At 42.8% G+C, this 21643-nt stretch overlaps 2 long non-coding RNA genes across 2 annotated transcripts in view; one reads left to right on the top strand and one right to left on the bottom strand.

Moving 5' to 3' along the window:
• LOC132536332 (uncharacterized) overlaps positions 1 to 12432 on the bottom strand; it is a 30039-nt gene extending 17607 nt beyond the window's left edge. The window contains exons 1-2 of the long non-coding RNA XR_009547955.1: positions 12297 to 12432; positions 8705 to 8828 (exon numbers count right to left, since the gene is read on the bottom strand). This is a non-coding gene — a long non-coding RNA (uncharacterized LOC132536332). The remainder of the gene's footprint in view (positions 1 to 8704; positions 8829 to 12296) is intronic.
• Positions 2389 to 21392, top strand: LOC132536333 (uncharacterized). Its single transcript, XR_009547956.1, has 3 exons — positions 2389 to 2458; positions 14390 to 14460; positions 21299 to 21392. It is a non-coding gene; the product is annotated as an uncharacterized LOC132536333 (long non-coding RNA).
• Positions 21393 to 21643: the final 251 nt, after the last annotated feature.

Below are 21643 nucleotides of genomic sequence, written 5' to 3'. Positions count from 1 at the left end.
AAATATCAGAGAAAGATAATATATATCATAGAAAAAAGATGAAATTTAATATGACTAGACCAGAAGAAAAATTAGACAATTGTATATTACATAAAAGGGATAATTACATGCTGATGGATATAATTGGGATTTTAGAGGTGGACACAATGCAGTCTATCAACATGTTGATATATAATGATACCTATCAGAAACTATTGTTATATTACAATGTTACATCAGTAAAGAGGAAGTAAAAATATTATCATTTTATTTGCCTGTGCTATAAATCAACCACTCCTGGAAGCTTTTTTTTTTTTTTTTTTTTTTTTTACTAATTGTCTTTAATAGATAGAAATTGGGAGAGGATGGGGAGCTAGAGAGAGAGAAAGATAGTCACCTTTTCTTTTTTTTTTTTTCTTTTTCCCCCTGCCTGGCTATCCTGTTTGATGCCTGTTTCTCAATTAAAAAGGGTAAAAAATCTTTTTTCGAGGGAACAGGACCAAAATGCATACAGGTAGACTGTGTGGAGGGTGGATGGGAAGGAGCTGCTGCCCTGGCTCCAGAGTCCAAGCTGCTGTTCCAGGCGCTCTGTGAAACCAGAGATCCCCCTGTGTCGTCTCATGACACTATTTCCAGGACTGATCCTTAGGATAATGAGGATTCAAAAGCAGGCAGGTCATATGGTTGTAAAAAGTAAATCCAGGGAAGTTGGAGAGTATGTCAGAGGGTTAAGCTCTTGTGGAATGAAATGAGGGGACAGGTGGAAGGATCAGAGGTCTGGCCCCCAGAACCCCACCAGCAGGGGAGTCACTTTACAGGGGGTAAATCAGATCTTTAGGGGGGGTCTATCTTTCTCCCCCACTCTGTATTTCCCCTCCTCTCTCCTTTTCTCTCTGTCCTATGCAAGGAAAGTAAGGACAAAAACAATAATAATAATAACCACAACAATAATCAAGCAACAAGGGAAACAAAAGGGGAACAAATGGTCTGCAAGAGCAGTAGATTCCTGGTGTAGGCATCAAGCACTGGCCATAATCCTGGAGGCAATACAGAAAGAAAGAAAAAGAAAGAAAGAAAGAAAGAAAGAAAGAAAGAAAGAAAGAAAGAAAGAAAGAAAGAAAGAAACTGATAGAGAAAAGAATACAGGTAATATACATGTATATGTGCGTCGGTGTTTCCACTTAGTACATGTAAATGCACTTTTATTTATCTAGTAAAGCAGATCTGCAGGGGTCTACCTTTCTCTACCCCGTCTGTCTTTCCCCTCCTCTCTCCCTTTCTATCTGTCCTATGCACAAGAGTAACAACAACAACAATAATAATAATAACCATAACAAAGTTCAGGCAACAAGGGCAGCAAAAGGAGAAAGAGTGGTCTGCAGGAGCAGTGGATTTGTGTTGCAGGCTATAGTCCTGACAATAACCCTGGAGGCAATAAATGGATAAATAAATAAAGAATTACATAAACAAATTAAGACTACATGAGGAAAAATACAGGTAATATACATGTATATTACGTGCCTGTGTGTTTCTACTGAGTAAAATGTAAATGCACTTTATATATTTAGTGAAGCAGATCTTCATGGGCCTGTCTTTCTCTCCCCCATCCTTCTTTCCCATCCCCTCTCCATTTTTCTCTGTCCTCTGCAAAACAGTAACAATCACAACAACAATAATAACAATAATATTAACCACAGTTATCAAGCAACAAGGGCAGTAAAAGGGGAAAAATGGTCTGCAGGAGCAGTGGATTCGTGGTACAAACACTGAGCTATGGCAATAACCCCTTGAGGCAATCAATCAATAAATGAATAAATACAAATAATAGACACGTATATGTCCCTGTATGTTTCCACTGAGTACATGTAAATGCACTCTTAATTATTCATTCACTAATTTATTAATTTATTTCTTACCAAGCCAAAGAATGTTTTTTCATTGCTAAAAAATGTCACAGGTGGTGCTACAACTGGTTAAGCACCCATGTTACAGTGCACAAGGACAGGGGTTCTAGACCCTGGTCCACACATGCAGGGGGAAATCTTGAAAAGTGGTGCAGAAGTGCTGCAGGTGTCTCCCTATTTCTCAGACTCTCTCTCCCTCCCTTCCCATTCAATTCCTGACTATTTATTCCAATAAATTAATCAATAATAATAGAAATAAGAAAAAAATAATGAAAATGAAATATCCAGAAAGCCAAAGACACTATGTATTTATATAACCGAGTTTTTTTATATGTATTTATTTAGTTAGTTATTGAGGAATTAATGTTTTACATTCCACAGCACACTAGGACTCTGACATCAGTAGTCTGAAGTACCCCCTACATGGCTCTCTGCCTCTACAAAACCAATGCATTGACACATGCATATCCATCCATCAATCCATCCATCCATCGATTCATCCATCCACCAGTCAACAAAGCGAAGTACAAAAGGGGATATCTCCTTGAATGATGAAGACAATCAACCCTGCACAGGTAGGTAGCAAAGTGGCAAGTTCGGCTGAATAGGGGAGAGGGGCTGAACCAGGGACTGTGTTGGGGGGTGTGGGTGTGGGTGGAGTGAGCCGGTGACCCTGTGAGCTGGGTGTGGGGGGCAAAGGGGGTGCGGGCCGATGTTACTGGAGAAATGTCACAAGTGCTGGAGCTCATGAGCAGGGCACCCGGAATAGAGGACATTCAACAGGAGAGAAGCAAAGAGGAGAGGAGAAGAGAGGGGAGGGGAGGGGAGGGGAGGGGGGAGGGGAGGGGAGGGGAGGGGAGGGGAGGGGAGGGGAGGGGAGAGGATAGGAGAGGAGAGGAGGGGAGGGGAGGGGAGGGGAGGGGAGGGGAGGGGAGGGGAGGGGAGAGGAGAGGAGAGGAGAGGAGAGGAGAGGAGAGGAGAGGAGAGGAGAGGAGAGGAGAGGAGAGGAGAGGAACTGAGAAACACACATGGACAGAGGCAGCATACAGACATCCAGGAAGGCAGGCAGGCATGCAGGCAGCTCTGGCCTGGGCTCCCTGGATCCCAGGCACACCTCCTCCTTTCCTCTCTTGGCTGCCAGCCCTGAGGTCCCTCGTCTATCAGTACTGTCCTCACATCCTTCCGTCCCTCTGAGCCAGGGCCATGGGGTCTGGGCGCTGCCACCTGTCCTAGTGGCAGGGCAGTTGGGCTGCCCAGTGGCAGTGTGCCTAGCACAGAATTCCTGGGGGAGGACATCACAGAGGGCTCCTGCTGTTGCTAGGCCACCGGGACCCTGCCCATCCAGTTGACCCCTAGGGAGGCAGTGGTGGTGGTGGCAGCTGCCATGACCCCCAGCCAAAGTTGGCCAGCCACCAGAGCCAGAGGCCCAGGCCAAAGCTGGTGGTGGCCAGCCACCGGAGCCAGAGACCCAGGTCAAAGCAGGTACAGGTGGGCTGGGCCGAGGGGCTATGGGTAGAGTGCACTCTGGTTGTCAAGAGTCTTTTTCTCTTGGGGTAGGGGAGGGAGTTGAGTGTGTCCAATGTCCTGGGGCCGCAAGAACTACAAACAAACCATCTACAATGTAACATTTAGGTCTGAGGCCAACCAATCCCTGGTGCGCTGTGCAGGCCTATGACTGGCGAAAACACCCCAGTCTGAGCACAAGGTCTGGCTGGGCTAGTGGCTTCTCCTGTGGACTAGGAGACAGACAGATAGTAGAGTTTTCAGGTTCAAAACCTGTTCTTCCCAGAACCTGGTCATTCATTAGGGTTAAAAAAAAAAAAAAAAAAGGCTTTCTTTTTTTTCGTTTTTTTTCTTCTTCCTCCCTGCCTGGCGATCCTGTCTGATGCCTGTTTCTCAATGAAAAAAAGGGGAAAAATCTTTTTTGGAGGGAAAAGGACCAAAATGCAGGCAGGTGGACTCTGTGGAGGGTGGATGGGAAGGCGTTCCTGCCCTGGCTCTAGAGTGCAGCTGCTGTTCCAGGCGCTCTCTGATACCAGAGATCCCCGTGTGTCCTCTCATGACACTTTCCAGGACTCATCCTCAGGATAATGAGGATTCAAAACATGGCAGGTCCTATTTCTGTCAAAAGTAAATCCAGGGATGGTTGGCGGTATGTCAGAGGATTAAGTGCTTGTGGCGCTCCTGAAAGGAGGGGACAGGTGGAATGATCTGGGGTCTGGCCCCCAGAACCCCACCTGCAGGGGAGTCCCTTTACAGGGGGTGACGCAGGACTTTAGGGGGTCTATCTTTCTCCCCCACTCTGTGTTTCCCTTCCTCTCTCCTTTTCTCTCTATCCTATGCAACGTCAGTAAGAACAACAACAATAATCATAATAACCACAACAGTGATCAAGCAACAAGGGCAGCAAAATGGAACAAATGGTCTGCAGGAGCAGTGGATTCGTGGTGCAGGCACTGAGCTGTGGCAATAACCCCTTGAGGCAATCAATAAATAAATGCATACATAATACAGGTAATAGACATGTATATGTCACTTCCTGTTTTCACTGAGTAAATGTAAATGCACTTTTACTTATTCATTCATTCATTTATTTATTCAAGGGGAATTCAAGGTGAATTGCATTCAAGGAGAATTGAACCTGAACCTTTGGAGCCTCAGGTATGAGAGTCACTTTGCTTAACTATTATGCTATCATCTATCCCCTTCCTTTAAATAAATGCTCATTTAATAGAGAATAGAAAATCAAAGACTTTGAGATATGTATAGAGATATATTTTAAAAAATAATGCTACCATAAGATGATTAGATATTAAAATAGTATTTTACAAGTTCAGAGGATAGAAGGTTTCATTGTTTATGATAATGTCAGTTATGCTGTGATAATAAAAAGTATACAAAAAGGTGGTGGCATACCTATGTTGTTTTCGACGGGTTATGTTGTTTTCGCCGGGCTGGCTTCACGGGCGGGTAACAGACGACCAGGGACTCATGGTTGAGCTGTAGGCAGTATCTCTTTATTCATGCAGGACACAGCACAATCTAAGACGAGCTAAGCTAAACTCAAGTACCCTAAAACTCACAATGCTGTCTTTATATATACTTGCCAAGTAGGGTGGAAACAGGATGTGACATAGAGAGGGTGGAGAGAAAAGTGACTGGTGAAAATCAGAGAGTGTGACAAGGAGGGGGCAGAGCAGGCGAGAATCCTATCACTGAACCACCAATGCCCTGGAGTGCTTTATGTAAATGTAAAAGTGATTTATGTAAATAGACCAAAGCTTTGAATGGGATTAAATCTATCCCTATATAGGCATATGGTTAAGCAGAATCCAGGGGGAGCTGGCATACTATCCAACACACCTGGTTGAGTGTACATGTTACAGTGTGCAAGGACCGAGGTTCGAGTCCCCAGGCCCCAACTGCAGGGGAAAAGCTTCATGGGTGGTGAAGCAGGGCTGCAGGTGTTTCTTTCTCTCTATCACCCCCTTCAATTTCTGGCTGTGTCTATCCAGTAAATAAAGATTAAAAAAAAGTTAAAAAATATATATAAGTACATATATTTGTATAGTGATATATAGATATAACTAGTGAACTAGAAAAGAGATGAAGGATGTACCACTGAAAAAATGGAGAAGGGAAAAATATAGAGATAGATAGATAGTTATAGATCCAGTCCATATCAGTGACCTTAAGAGAACTACTGCAGTTTCCAGTGGAGAGGATGGGAATTCTTCCTGGCAGTGGGAACTATATGGAAATATATCCCTATTATCATATAACCTTATAAATAAATATTAAATCACTAATAATAACCAAAAATTTTTAATAAGTCATTGAAAATACACTGTATAAAATAAGAATACAACACCTACTAAGAATATAATAGAGGGTAGTCTGGCATAGCACAGTGGGTTAACTGCATGTGGCACAAAGTTCAAGGATCAGCATAAGGATCCTGGTTCAAGCCTTCAGCTCCCCACCTGCAGAGGCCTCGATTCATAAGCAGTGAAGCAGGTCTGCAAGTGTCTTTCTCTCCCCCTCTCTGTCTTCCCCTCCTCCCTCCAATTTGGTAGGACTTAGAAAGAGAAGGCAAGACAATAGGGAAAGAATGGGCAAATATATTTAAATGTAACATAATTATAGAAATAATAGTCACCCCACATCTGTGAACTTGAGAGAACTACTGCAGTTTCCAATGAAGGGGAGAGGGACACAGAACTCTGGTTGTGGGAATGGTGTGAAATTACACACCTATTACCTTATAATTTTGTAAATCAATATCAAATCACTAATAAAAACCCTTGGAATTATGAGAAATAAAATAAGTTAAATGAAGAAAGACATATATTTTCACTTACAGTGATCTTGTCTCATTTTAGACACACAAAATCAGGATTCATTACTATATGGCTTTTTGAAAGAAGTATGATGAGATGGAAGCAAAAAATTCACATCTAGCACAAAGAAAATATGGTATTTTAATGCACTCTTATTCCCAAAGACGCTGAGAAAAGTATGAATTCAATGTGTCACATCACCTAGATGGCTATTATTTTTCTGTGTTTTATGAAGATAGCCAGCAACCAATTAAGATAAACGTAAATACTTACACAATTATATTATTTTTATATTTATTATTTTATTCCCTTTTGTTGCAATTGTTTTATTGTTGTAGTTATTATTGTTGCTGTTATTGATGTCAATTTTGTTGGATAGGACAGAGAGAAATGGAGAGGGGAGGCAAAGACAGAGAGGGGGAGAAAAAGACACCTGGAGACCTGCTGGACAGCTTGTGAAGCAACTTCCCTGCAGGTGGGGAGCCCGGGACTGGAACCGGAATCCTTACTCTCATCCTTGTGCTTTGTTCCAGGTGTGCTTAATCCGCTGTGCTAATGCTTGACTCCCTCTAAATAAACTTGTATGCTCACAGCAATCATTCTAACTTTTCAACACCAATTCTTTAAATTCTAATTCTTGAATTCTTTCTCACGTGTAGAATTTATGCTCATATTCTTGCCCCCTCTCCTCACACACAGAATACAATCAAAATGTTTCCAAGTATAACGAAACTCAGAACATTCATACTGCTTTTTAGGTCACATATAGACCATGTGAGTCTTCATGTAAAGATCAGTTTCTATCACTCTTTGCATAGCTACTATGGACAACTTCCTGATCCATGGAGAGATCTGATTATTACATGGTAGTCACTGAATCTGGGTAGAAATCTTTAAGTCAGCAGACAAAAGGTGAGCAATTCCACTCAAAGATGGAGGAGCTGATGCTGGTGACACATTTCTGTCACCACATTTCATTGTGGTCCAGGAGGTGGTGCAGTGGATAAGGCATTGGACTCTCAAGCATGAGGTCCTGGGTTCAACCCCGGCAGCACATGGACCAAACTGATGTCTGGTTCTTTCTCTCTCTTCCTACCTTTCTCATGAATAAAGAAATAAAATCTTTAAATTTTTTTCTGTACATTTTTGACAATAGTTCTATCTAATTTTGAAAATATATATATAATCTGATAAAAATAACAGCCGTATTTATAATCAGAACTAAACAGAATGAATCATTTTAGGAAAACACAGATTACATCTGGATTGTGATACTAATGGGATGTCTGTGGTGACTAATATATCAACAAAAGGAAGTTTTGTGGGTGTCTTTCAGTGACATAACAATTATAGATACAAATATAGTGTGATATATGTAAACACTAGTCTATTTAAACAGTTCTAGTTACTACATATTCTGTTTTACATAGACTGTATGCAACCCTAATAGAAATAATCTATGAAGTGAAAAAAAGCATCTTTGTACCTTGTGAGAAAATTTAATCAATGATCAAATAAGAGGTAGAGGCTACATTTTAATCCAAGTCATGGGACCAATAGCTTTCTTGAAATGACTCATGGGTCTACATACAAGTACTACATGGAACTGTGCTCAAGCAAGGTTTACAAGAGAGAAGAATGAGATGTAGGGGAAAGCTATCAGGGCTGGTAATGTGATAATTGACATTGAGAGGGAAGGAGTGATAGAAAGGGAAAGAGACAAATAGATACTTGCAGACTTGCTTCACTGTTCATGAAGTGGGGGCTTGAACCCAGAATCTTGCACTTGGGGATATCTGTGCTTAATTGAGAGTGCCCCTGCCCAGCCCCTTCTACAGACATTGCTATGAAACTATGAGTATCTTATTCCCATCATCTGTCTTTTTTGATGCATATATCAATTCTATTTAAATGGACAGATGAGTGCATAAACATTATTACATCAAATTAATGTTGATGTCTTTTAATTTGTTCCATTTTCCTTCTATTTACTTATTTATTTGTTTTCCCTTTTGTTGCCCTTGTTTTTATTATTGTTGTAGTTATTATTGTTGTTGCTGATGTTGTTGTTAGATAGGACAGAGAGAAATGGAGAGAGAAGGCGAAGACAGAGAGGGGGAGAGAAACACCTGCAGACTTGATTAACTGCCTATAAAGTTACTCCCCTGCAGGTGGGGAGCTGGGGGCTTGAACCAGGATCCTTACTCTGGTCCTCGTGCTTTGCGCCATGTGCACTTAACCCACTGCACTACCGCCTGACTCACCATTTTCCTTCTATTTTTAAATTTTGCAAAGAACATTGCTTTATATAGTGTCTGTATGTAGACCCATGTGTCATTTCAGGTGAGCTAAAAAGTTCAAATGACCTGTATTAAGATGGAATCTCTACATTTTTCTTGATGTCTGTTTAAATTTTCTCATTCAAGTGAAAGAATTATATATAGCACTTTATATTTTACTTATATTAATATGTTGCATTACCTTATGGAAGAATTTTGGTGGTGGTAGATAGCACGATGGTTATACAAAGAGACTCTCATGCCTGAAGCTCCAAAATCCCAGGCTCAGTCCTCCACACCAACATAAGCCAGAGCTAAACAGTGCTCTGATAAAAAAAAAAAAAAAAGGTAATAAATTATTGTGTAGTAACAAGAACTGCCTAAATAGACTTATGTTAAACTGGGGAGATAACATTGTTGTTATATAAAAACACACTCCTGCCTGAGTTATAAAAGCTCCAAGTTTCAGTCCCTAGAACTACCAAAAGCTGAAGTTCAGCAGTGCTCTACTAAAAATGATAAAGTAAATAGAATTGTGTTGCCATCTATCAGTTTACATTTCTCTCTATATTTGCCATAAATCTGTCCAACATATTCAAAAATAATTCTTTTGTACACTTACTCTTTGTTATTCCAATTATACCCCCTGACCCATGTACCAGTACCTACTTAGAAATGTAAACTTGGGACTTCTGAGAGGTGTGGCCTTGAAGTAACAGACACATAGACCGTCCCCCAAAACAACAGAGATTGACAGCTATTTAACTAAACAAACTTCATCCAACACAGCTGCTATATCCACAGAAACATTGTAGCCTTAGACACCAAGTTGGAAATACTACTATGATTCCATTCTGACATCCCCGTGCAGATGACTTCACCAACATGACCCAGAACCTCACCTCTCCAGAGTCCTACCCTGCTAACAAAGATAGAAATAGACTGGAGGTATGGATAGATCTGCTGATGTCCATGTCCAGTAGAGAAGCATTTACAGAAACCAAGGATCCTTCCTCTTGTACCCCTGAAAAGAACTTTGGTTCATACTCCCAGAGCAAGAAAAAGATAGTGGGAGATGACCAGAGAGTTCTAGACCCTCTGAACAAGAAATGTTTGTCACCAGGAATTTCTGTTTTCTGTGCTGTCACTGAAAGAGAAGCAGATCTGGAAAGCACCAGAGAAAGTCAGGCACTGTTTTACTAATCTGAGAGAGAGGAAAAAAAAAAAAAAAAGGAAGGAAGGAAAAAGGGGCAGTATTCATAAGTAGTAATTGGGCCCTCCTTAATCGCTATCGAACAGGCCATGGCCAGTGCGCCGCTATGTTCCATCGCTGGGGAGCCAGAGGCGACCTGAACTGCCCCTGCGGCTACAGACTATGACCCACATAGTCAACGACTGCCACCTCTCCAGATTCAAAGGAGGTCTCGAAACTTTACATCAGGCTCAACCTGACGCTGTTGACTGGCTACGGAAGAAGGGCAAACGCTAGAAGAAGAAGAAGTAGTAATAGCTGTATACACAGTGACATCTAAAAGAAGTGAAGGCAGGACCATTGAAAAAAATGGACATACGTGTTCAGGAGTGGCACAGTGGATAAAGCATCAGACTCTCAAGCATGAGGTCCTGAGTTCAATCCCTGGCAGCACATGTACCAAGATGATGCCTGGTTCTTTCTCTCTCCTATGTTTCTCATTAATAAACAAATAACATTTTTAAAAAATGGACATACATACATACACACACACACAAAATCAACCCTAATCTGTGACACAGTGGAACTATTGTAGTTTCCTCTGTAGAGGACAGGGCCACAGATGAGTAGGGGGAAGAATGTGGAATCATGCCACTATTACCTTAAAAAGTCAGGAGTCAGGCTGTAACTCAATGGATTAAGCGCATGTGGCGCAAAGCACAAGGACCAGCACAAGGATCCTGGTTCAAGCCCCCAGCTCCCCACCTGCAGAGGAGTCACTTCACAGGTAGTGAAGCAGGTCTGCAGGTGTCTATCTTTCTCTCCCCCTCTGTCTTCCCCTCCTCTCTCCATTTCTCTCTGTCCTATCCAACAACAGCAATGGCAACTATAACACACACACACACAAAAAAAGTTTTAAGTCACTAACAAAAATTAAAAAAAAAAAACTATGGGAATGAGAATTCTCTCTGAAATCCTGAATTAATATCTGCACATGATAAAAGCAATAGCTATTATTATTTGTTCATAATTTTTTTTTTCATTTTTTTCCTCCATTTTTTATTTCTTAACTTGTGTGTGGGGTTTCTTCTTTCTTTCTTTCTTTCTTTTTGACAAGTATCTTATTTATTTGGAAAGAGAGAGAAAAAATTGAGAGGGGAATGCCTGTATTCTCTGAAGCCTACTGAACCAAATCCAGGATGAGGATTCTGCTTCCCTAGGAGGGCACAGACCCTGTCTGATGGGCAGCTCTGTCTTTCCCTTACTGACTCCCTGTGCCATGGATTGGCCTGCAGAAGGCAGGGTCTGAGATAGGACCTCATGTGTGTCCCTGCCCTCACCCTTCTGGAATAGCCACTTGTGACTCTGCACTGCCAGCTCCCCAGCTTTTCATTTTGTTGTACTTCTACAGAAATTTCCCTCCAGAATACCATACTCTGAGAACTCTGCTCTGTCACACCATCCAGATCCTTTAAGGGAATGTCACTAATTCCTGCCACCTGATTCCAGGGCTCACAGCCTCTGCTAGAACTCCCTTCCCATGTGCTCTGGATACACCAGGGACCTGTGCACCTACCCTTTACAGCTCTTCCTTCAACCTCCATAGAGAGGAACAGTGTGGGGAGCATGGAAGTAGGGAGAATAATATGAGAAGAGACTGGGGATCCCCTGGCCACTCTCTCTTTGGGTCTATGGAGAGTCACCCCAAAATTACCTCTGCCTTTTCTGCTAGAACTGCATGTTGCTCAGGGTCTGGAACTCCTGGGCCTCCTGATTCTCCACAAGCAGATGCCTGAGAAGGACATCAGTGGTAGCAGTCCCTTATCTCCATCCCAGCCCCTCCCCTTCACTGCATGTTCTGGCACAACCACTGCTTCCTAACTAAGGAGGGACAGTGCCTCTGTGACAGTCCTGTAGACCATGAACCCAAACTGTGAGCTCAGAACATGACCCATGTCCTCAGCATTGACTGCACCAGCTTCTCTAGGAGGAGAAGGAGGAGGAGGAGGAGGAGGAGGAGGAGGAGGAGGAGGAGGAGGAGGAGGAGGAGGAGGAGGAGAAGGAGAAGAAGAGGAGTGGCGATCCATCTCCTTTTCCAAAGAGCACACTGTGTTTAACTCCCCCACAGAGAATCAGGACAGCCCAAGAGGAATCCAGTCCTGGTGTCAGGTGAAGATGGTGGATTGACAAGGCAGAGGCCCAGACACAGGGCTGCTTCCTGGAATATTCTTTTCTCTCTGTTTTTAATAAATATTTATTTATTTTCCCTTTTGTTGCAGTTGTTGTTTTTAATTGTTGTAGTTATTATTACTGTTATTGATGTCGTCATTGTTAGATAGGACGAAGAGAAATGGAGAGATTAGAGGAAGGCAGAGAGGGCGAGATAAAAATAGACACCTGCAGACCTACTTTGCTTCACCGCCTGGGAAGTGACTCCCCTGCAGGTGGGGAGCCTGGAGCTCAAACCCAGAGCCTTCTGCTGGTCTTTGTGGTTCCTGCCACATGCGCTTAACCCACAGCTACTGCCCAACTCTGATCCCGGACTATTCTAGCAAGTCTCAAGCAAACCCTCCCAATCTCAGCCTCAATGAGCCACACTCACAATATCCCGTCCAGTCTGAACTTGCTGAAGTCTCCTCTCCATTGTCCAAGTCAGCAGGTGATGAGAACAGCACTGAGAGAAAAGTAGAGAAAAGCAGCAACCCAGAAACACAGGATCCATTGCTAGTGTCTCTTACTTCCTGGAGTGTCTGCTTTCATTTTGGAGCACCGCCCACCAGCAGCCCACATTGGTCCATGTCCACTGTCTCAGAGTTTAATTGGATGAAGCCCTTGCCACACACAACTAGTCTTCTGATTGGATAATGTTCAGACCCAATGGAAACCAGAGATTCTAAGTGTCAGGAATGCTATCCTATCAACTTCTATAGAGGCTGTGTCTGGAGAACCATTAAAGCCAGAAATGGCTGGCAAAGCTTTCTCTGGAGTACTCTAGATGTTTCAGCTGTTAAAAACCTGCAATTCTATCAGCTTCCTCACCCAGTTAGTGTACTTCTGTTTGTTCTGTCCCATGCTGGTTAGTTGTAGGAGGCACAGCTCTGTGACCCCACACCCTGGGATCTTGGTGCTGCTGCTGTGCCCAGTGTGCAAACTGCACCCTGTAGCCTGCTCACAGCCTGGCTCCTGGAGTGCAGTGGGCTCCTTTGACCTGAAGGCTGCCTGCTGGTCCTGAGCCCTTCTCTGCTCTGCTCTGCTCTGCTCTGCTCTGCTCAAGACAGAGAAAGGGGGGGGGGGGCAGTTGGTGGTGCACCTGGTTGAACACACATGTTACAGTGCACAGGGACCCAGGTTCAAACCCCTGGTCCCCACCTATAGGGAGAAAGCTGTGTGAGTGTTGAAGCAAGGCTGCAGGTGTCTCTCTGTCTCTCTATCTCCTGCTACTCTAAATTGCTGGCTGTGTCTATCCAATAAATAAATATAATAAATTTAAAAAAAAAGAGAAAGGAAACCCAGACACTCCTGGTCTTCCAAGCTTCATAGTCCCTTTGAAGGAAGGACAGGACCCTCAGGTGATGTGCTTCAGCCCTAGGCTTGAGGGGCTCCTGTCTGCATTTTATGACCTTTTGAGGTTGGGTAGAGAGGGAGTGCTGGTGCTTCCGGCCCCTGCTTAGGTCCCTTCCCCTGGCTTCCTCTAAGTGTGCAGAGGGAGGGGTGCTGTTTTCCTTAAGTTGCCCGCAAATGCACACATCTGTCAGGAAAAGGTAGCTGAAATTAATGAGGCTCTTGGAAAAAATCCAGGACTCATCAATAAATCTTGTGATACAAATGGGAGGCTGATCAAGATGACAGTGAGTAATCCTTCAGAACTAGATGATCCAATGAGTAAGAAAGCATATGAAAAACAAATAAAACGATGGTGGTAAATAGCATAATGGTTATACAAAGAGTCTCTCATGACTGGGGCTTCAAAGATTAATCCCCAGCATCACCTTGAGCCAGGGCTGAGTACTGCTTTGGCAAAATAATAATAATAATAATACATTGAAATAATAATAGTGTTAATACATAAATTCTATCAAGGAGTAAAAATGGAATTTCTAAATTACTATTAAACAACTTAATCTAGCACCATTGCTTTAAATTAGACATGGATAGAAGAATTTAGGTGGCAACTTATAGCAATAGCAATGGAATTACTTACAACAATACTACTGGGTGAAGCTACCCCTTAACTTACTATTGCATGTCAGCATGATGTTTTTGTAACACCCTATTATTTCTAGGCCACTCTTCATTTCTAATTCTAATTTTGTGAGGATGTCTAGCTTAAAATTATGTAAGTGAAAGATAACATTAATATCTTAAGTCATATATAATGTAATCAGCTTACATCCACCCCTGGTCACAGTACTTAGTGATAGATCTTTGGAAACAACTGTGGAGAAGAGGTATTTGCATAGTGCCAGACCAACAATACTGTCTTAATTTTTGCAATATATGGTGTTTGATGATACTCTTTTTATATAGTGAAGCAATAGTCTTGCTGGAAAACAAGGCCAGTTTAATAGTAAAACATTTAAAGAATGACTCTTTCTAGATAGCAGATAGCAAGTAATTCTTCAGAACTAGATAATCTAGTAAGTTAGGAAGCATATGAGAAATATATCAAATCAGTGTTCCTGCTTGTCTCCTTAGGACCTGCTCATGGAAAGATGACTCCCCACCAGAAGAATGTTGCTGATAGCCAGAAGCCAGGGCAGAGGAAGGTGAGTGTGAGTCCCCAGTGCTGGCATTTGGAGGAGCTGCTTCAAAGAGGCAGGAATGTGGCTGAAAGCAGACCTGAGACCAAGGACTCTAGCTGAGTCCTCCATATCCTGAAATGAGCCCCTGCCTTAGGCTGTAGGAAAGAGTCTCCAGAACTGTATTGTCCCCATGTGGATAGACTGAACACCAGACTCTGCCCTCAGCCTCCAGCATTGGTGCCCCTGGAGTCCAACCTGATTCCCCCAGACCAGAGGTGGAGTTGAGTCCTGTTCTATCCTTGAGTGAGGGTGCTGGTCTGGATTCAGTGCTTTGTCCTGGGTGTGGAACCAGGAAAGACTAAAGACCTCAAGCAGGCTGGGAATTTAGCACTGGTGTTCAGTAGCCTGCAGCTTCCAGCTCTGTCCAGTTGAGCACTGATTATTTTGCCTTTATGAGGCCCATAGTTTCAGTAAATGTAGAATAGGGGTGGGATATGCAGTGGTGCACCCAGTTGAGCACACATATTACCATGCACAAGAACCTGGGTTCAAGCCCCACTCCCTACCTGCAGGGGGAACTTTATGGGTGGTGAAGTAGGATTGCAGATGTGTATCTTTCTCTCCCCTTCTCTATCTTTCCCTTCCCTCTCAATTTGTCTTTGTATTTTTTTTTTTTACCAGAGCACTGATCAGTTCTGGTTTGTGGTGGTGCAGGGGATTGATCCTGGGACTTTGAAGCGTCACGCTTGACAGTCTGTTTGCATAACCATTATCCTATCTATCCCTGCCCTGTCTTTTTTTTATGAAATAAAATATATTTAAAAAAAGAAAAAATGGCACTAGCTTATGGTGGTGTATGGTATTGCCTGGGGCCTTGGACCCTGAGGCCTGAAAGTCTTTTTTGAATAACCATTATGATAGCACCTTTCCTTTTAATGTATTATTTATTGACTGGAAACACAGGGAAATTCAGATGGAAAGAGAGAGGAAGGGAGAGAGACCTTCGTATATCTCAGTTGTAGGTATACCCTTTAACATTCTTGAAGTACCAAGTTTGATCCTTGGGACTGCCTATGTCATAGTTGAACAGCATTCTGTTCACTCCCTCCCATAAAATTAATAAATATTTAAAAAGAAACTTAACAGTTAAAGAGTCTTTTGGAAACTCTTGAGGAGCTTCTCTCATTCAGATTCATCAGTTGTCTCTGATCAGAATGAAAACAAAACTCTTTGAGGAATATTCAGTTTTCTACACCTGATCTTAGCAAAAAGGCCCAGAATCAGTAAAGATTCAGTTTCTTTCTCTAGATGTAAATTTCTCTTACCTGTGTGATTTTTAATATTTATTTATTTATTCCCTTTTGTTGCTCTTGTTTTATTGTTGTAGCTATTGATGTCATTGTTGTTGGATTGGACAGAGCAAAATGAAGTGAAGAGGGGAAGACAGAAAGGGGGAGAGAAAGATATACACCTGCAGACCTGCTTCACAGCCTGTGAAGTGACTCTCCTGCAGGTGGGGAGCCAGGGGCTCTAACTGGGATCCTTAGGCTGGTCCTTGCACTTTGCGCCATGTGTGCTTAACCTAATGCACTAACCACCTGACTCCCACCTGTGGGATTTTTCAGTTTCACAAGTGGTCCAATATCAGCTAAACATTTTGAAATAATTACTGAAATAATGGCATCAGATTTTATGTTTCTGGTTGTTACAGTTAAAACAGTCTAAAACACACACACACACACACACACCCCTTATCCTTTTGACCCAAAGTAAGAGTTTCTCTAAAGGATTATGGTATCTGTTAAAGAAATTATGGATATTGAAAGCCAGTGTCACATTTGGGATCAAATGGGTGTTCATGTTGATCTCTACAATAGCAAAGAGAAAGGTCAGAGCATAATGTTCATTGTTGCTGTGTCCCCTAAATGGAGGGCACAACATCAGAGAGTGTGATCAAGTCACTCAGTTCAGGGACATCTTTTAACCTATTCCAAGTAATAAGATATGCTTGATTTTGTTTGAGGTCCAGACATTATCACACTTACTTGAGATCACAAGGCTAGCTGAGCAATGCCCTGTGGTAAAACTGTAGTTTCCCATGGTCTGGGAGGTGGCTCAGTGATAAAACTTTGGACTCTCAAGCATGAGGTCCCAAGTTTGATCCCCAGCAGCATATGTGCCAGAGTGATGTCTGGTTCTTCCTCTTTCTCCTATCTTTCTCATAAATAAAATATTTTTAAAAATTTAAAAATCCTGTAGTTCCCTGCTACAGGGGAAGCTCCACTAATGATGAAGCAGTACCACAGCTCTCCCTCTCTCACTCTCTCCCTGTCTCCCTACCTATCCCTCCCTGTCATACTTCTTGTGGGGAGGACTCTTCTCGGGCACAGACTCCTGGCATGCCCACCCTGTTGCGCACCAGAGAATATGATCCAAGGCAGCAGGAGCGAGTTGACTGTGGGGATAATTGTGAAAGAATGGTAAGAGCATTGGAGAACTCCCATCATAAAGATGGAGGTCTGAAGAGATACCCTAAATGTCAGTCTCTCCCTTTCAGGGGTAGAGCATGGTGGAAAAAGCTTTCCTGACTCAATTACCCCTTGTCAGTTTCCCAAGCAACACAAGAACCTACACCCCCAACACTTAACTCATTTCCTTGTTATAAACCAAATGGTTTGCCTGCTTAAAGTTCACTATAGTCCACCTGCTGTGATCACACATACTCCATATATCACTATTCTGCCTTGACCAAAAGGCTCTTCCTTCCTATTTCCTTAAACCCCTCCTCCACTATGATCTAACTCCTCTATCTTATCTCTCTTCCTTCAAGGCTCATCTCTGTCTGTTTCTCCCTTGCTGGGATAATTAACATGTCCTTCTAAACACCTTCAGCTAATTGACTCTCTTATCCAATTTCCACTAATCATTACAGAACTATCCCCTACCACTATCAATTCTACTCATTCCTTGGGACCTTCACCATGGAGGTTCTGACCTTCAAAAGCCCACCCTTCTCACCACATGTGAAACATGTCCTTGTTTTCCCTTCTGCTATTTAAACGCTGATTCTGTACAATAAACAGATCATTTGTAACTAAATTGTCTCCTGGTCTTTTCCTGTTATTATTAGAGTTAGTGCGAGAGGCCAGTATGGCTTACCTTTGCTGCCAGGCCACCCACGCGAGAACAAGCAGTCTACTTTGTCTTTCTCAGTGTTAATAGCTAGAGACACAACAAGAGATCACTAGGGGAATGTCTGATGGACAAATCCATTTTTTATCAGAGAGGCAAGGCTTTTAAGTGGTTACAGAAGGAGGTAGCTTCTTTATACCATATATAGTTAAAGCAGAAAAGGGGCAGAGAGAGGTAAGGTGTTAGTAAAACTATCAAGTGAGTGATCTAAGGAATGAGGAAGCTAAGTTTTGATGTGCATGGGTGTAGGGGTCCTTCTATGTCAAGAGGATGAGGTTTGGTTAGTCTTATTCAGAAGGGTAAGGAAAAAGAGGTGATGAAAGGGGCCTCTGATAGCATCTGTGTAAGCAGGAGAGACATTTTGGGAATGAGGAAATAGGGTTATCAATGGCTAGCAGACAGAGAGGTGTCCTGAGGGTGGAGAGAAGGTGAGTCAGGTATGATAACTTCTGGTAGCTTTTGAATAAGCAGATAATTTGGTTTAAAGACAAGAAAGTAAGCTATTGTATTGAGAATTCATAGTGCCTGTGAGGCAGAGAGTCTGACAGGTGAAGCAGAACCTGAAGGCTGTTCTCTCCCATGCTCAATCTCTGGTAGTGAGAGGCTGACAGGAAGACCGTGTTCTTCAGGCACCCATCTTTCAATGGGAGGTTTCGCCCAGCTCAACCATATCCTCACAGTTTCCCTACATCTCCCCCCTTTTTTCTTATTTAATGGCTATATTTAAATGGATCAATGTCTGCAAAAGATTCTATCTCTGTCAGAGGAATAGCTGTGTAGGGGTGTACAGAAACCTTTTGAACAATGACTTTGACAATGTTGTTTAGACGTCTCTTAAAAAACTGGATAGGGGGTTGGGCGGTAGCGCAGTGGGTTAAGCGCATGTGGCGCAAAGCGCAGGGACCAGCGTAAGGATCCCGGTAAGAGCCCCCGGCTCCCCACCTGCAGGGGAGTCGCTTCACAGGCGGTGAAGCAGGTCTGTAGGTGTCTATCTTTCTCTCCCCTTCTCTGTCTTCCCCTCCTCTCTCCATTTCTCTCTGTCCTATCCAACAACGAATTGCGTCAACAAGGGCAATAATAATAACCACAACGAAGCTACAACAAGGGCAACAAAAGGGGGGAAAAATGGCCTCCAGGAGCGGTGGATTCATGGTGCAGGCACCGAGCCCAGCAATAACCCTGGAGGAAAAGAAAAAAAAAAAAAAAAAAAGAAACTGGATAAGGCAAGGGGCAACGATCATGTGGGTTGTGATAGCCAAAAAGGGCACTAAGAAGGGGAAGGAGCCTGAGTTCTCTAATTTGGAACTGTCAAAGGGTGACAGGTGAAGTAGAGGCAGGACTGGGTAGAGGAGACAGCAGGATAAGGTGTACAGAGACAGTGAGGGGGGAGAGAGGCAGCAGGGGGGGTTTCCTTGGGCTCTGACGATCAGGTTTTTCAGGTCCTGCCAGGTAGTGTGATGAGTCTTAGGGGGCAGCGTCCTGTGGTGAATCTTGTACTTTTTGTTCTTCTTCAGGGAGAGTTGTGCCATCTTGTGGGCAATGCCAGACATGGTGGGCCGGGTACCAGACAGGTTTTGGAGAATCCTGTGGAAAGACATATGCAAAACACCTACCCATGGTTAACAGGGGATCAGGCCCTTTCCAAATACTGTTGAGGGGTTATTTCCATTTGACCTTGATATCTGGGAGGGTGGGTGGCATTTGCCAGTGGAGGATAATTGGTAACTGACTGGAATTTTTGTAAATATTGAAGAAGTTTAATGTAGTTAATACTTTTGCCAACTGAATATTGGGGGGATATAGTCCCCCATTTTCTTTATTTAATTTGGCTCTGAGTGTTTGGTGGGCCCTCTCAACAATGTCTTGTCTTTGAAGGTAATGGGGGATGACTGTGGTATGGGTGATGTTCCAAAAGGAACAAAGGTCTTTAAATTATTGGCTGAAAAAAGCAGGCCCATTGTCAAGATTTAATTTGAAGGGGAATACCCATGACAACAAAGCAGGAAAGCTTATGGCTTATAAGATTTTTTGAACTTTCTCCAGTTTGATCCATGGCCCACATGAATTTAGAGAAGGTATAAACTGAGATAAAAATTTATTTTTGTTTACCAAAGATGGGTAAGTGGGTGATATCAATTTGCCAAAGAAAACACTGGCTTTTAAGCCACAAGGATTAACCTCAAGATTCTGAATAGCAAGTGTCTTGATTAGACTAGCACAGGAGGAACAAGTTTTGACAATGTGCTTAAGGAATGGGTCTTTGGTGTGAGGCATATGTAAAACAATGAGAGGCATTTGGGGGTAGTTTGAAAATTTTTATTTTTGTAAATTTTGAAAATATTTATCTATGAGTTGACAATTATTAAAGCGAGGGAATAAGTGCACACACACTCACTATAGAACTATCTTTACTTAAAATTAAAATAAAACATCCTTTAATTTTTGATAAACTTTCCAAATCTCTGTATAAAGCTGGTAAAAAACATAGCATTGTTCCCTATGAAGCCTATTGTGTAAGTGCAAAGAAACAAAACTCTGCTCATTCTGTTGCACAAAGATATAAGAAATATTAAGGGTTGGGAGTCAGGCTGTAGCGCAGCAGGTTAAGCGCAGGTGGCGCAAAGCACAAGGACTGGCATAAGGATCCCGGTTCGAGCCCTGGCTCCCCACTTGCAGGGGAGTCACTTCACAGGTGGTGAAGCAGGTCTGCAGGTGTCTGTCTTTCTCTCCTCCTCTGTGTCTTCCCCTCCTCTCTCCATTTCTCTCTGTCCTATCCAACAACGATGACAACAACAATAATAATAACTACAACAATAAAACAACAAGGGCAACAAAAGGGAATAAATAAAATAAAAAAAGAAATATTAAAATGCCATTCACATGAATTTTTTATTTTTTAATAAATCATCTTTATATATTGGATAGAGACAGCCAGAAATCAAGAGGGTGGGAGAGATATAGAAGGATTCAGAGAGACATCTGCACAATTTATTTACTTTTTTGCCCTTGTTTTATTATATTTATTATTGTTGTTGTTATTGATGTCACTGTTTCGGATAGGACAGAAAGAAATGGAGAGAGGAGGGGAAGACAGGGGGAGAGAAAGATAGAAACCTGACAACCTGCTTCACTGCTTGTGAAGCAACTCCCCTGAAGGTGGGAATCCCAGAGCTTGAAACAGGATCTTTATGCTGGTCCTTGTGCTTTATGCCAAGTGGGCTTAACCCACTGTTCTACCACCCTACTTCTGAACATTTTGTTTTTAAAGTACTGATTCCTATACCTAGCAAGCCCTGAGTCCTGCATATTTTACACCTTGTATATACATATGTCAAGGATACAGTGAATATTGTATGTTGTGAGTTTTCAAGGTAGAGTGCCTCCTATTGTGGGGAACCCAGGCAGGTTGTAGAGCAGGGGAAGACCCAAGGCTACTTGCTACCCTGCTGTGACCGTGCCCCATGCCTTATACCTGTAGGGGTGGTCTTCATGGAATCCCCACCCAGGATACCCCAAGACACAAACAACTACAACCTAAATGATTGAAGAGGGCTGATTCCTGACCTGGTGAGTGGCAGCTTCTGGAAACAGGAGCAGAAGGAGGACAGGTGCTGGGGGACCTCCTTTGGCCCCACCCTAACCCCACTGCCTTTGTCTCTGAAGTAAATAGTCAGAATGTGTCTCAGAAGCTGCTGAGGAATTATGACCTCATCCTCGGAATGTTGGGCATCGTTTCCATGGGAACTGGAAGACCCTAAGCAGCCCTGGGGATCTCTTCTAAGGTAAGTGTGATAAATGTGAGACAGGAAGCCCTGGAGCTGGAGTGGTAATGAGAGGTGAGGTCAGAAGGCACCCTCCATTGCTGATACTATAGTCTATTTACATAATCATTGTTTTGCCTGAGACCCGCCCTGCCTGCAGAGTATTAATTAAGTCCACCAGTTAAAACCTTCGCAACAGTTGCTATGGAAGCTTTCTACCTTTCTGCTTTTTCATTTTCTCCACCCTATTTCCT

This window comes from Erinaceus europaeus, unplaced genomic scaffold (assembly GCF_950295315.1).
Source record: "Erinaceus europaeus unplaced genomic scaffold, mEriEur2.1 scaffold_228, whole genome shotgun sequence".
Classification (NCBI taxonomy): Eukaryota; Metazoa; Chordata; class Mammalia; order Eulipotyphla; family Erinaceidae; genus Erinaceus; species Erinaceus europaeus.
Note: the sequence above shows the minus strand (reverse complement) of the source record. Positions and strands in the feature narration are given on the sequence as shown.